Source organism: Rasamsonia byssochlamydoides (assembly GCF_041956645.1).
Source record: "Rasamsonia byssochlamydoides strain NRRL 3658 unplaced genomic scaffold VTN77scaffold_69, whole genome shotgun sequence".
Taxonomy (NCBI): domain Eukaryota; kingdom Fungi; phylum Ascomycota; class Eurotiomycetes; order Eurotiales; family Trichocomaceae; genus Rasamsonia; species Rasamsonia byssochlamydoides.
Genome location: NW_027192452.1, coordinates 14,706 through 15,029, shown reverse-complemented (window position 1 = coordinate 15,029; position 324 = coordinate 14,706).

Sequence of the window (324 nt, the reverse complement as noted above, 5' to 3'; positions counted from 1 at the left end):
GCAATCGCTCGAGCACCCCCGCACGGTGATATCCTACCCCCCCCCCCTTTTGGTAACACGACACCTTCGAAAACGGATGATGATGGTGGTGGTGGTGATGGTAGTGCATTCCTCGAGAAGAATGCCGCACCGCAGCAGCCATGATGCAATGCAACATGGCGCTCTGTCACAGCAGTAGCAATAGCTGCACTGTCCTCAAACAAACTCAAATCGAATGGTCAAGCTGCCTGGAGAGCCTGGGGGTAAACGAACCGCCACCGATTCAAGCAGTGAAGGGACGTTACACAAGCTTTCAAGAGGTGCGTAACCTGTTGTAGATGCAGG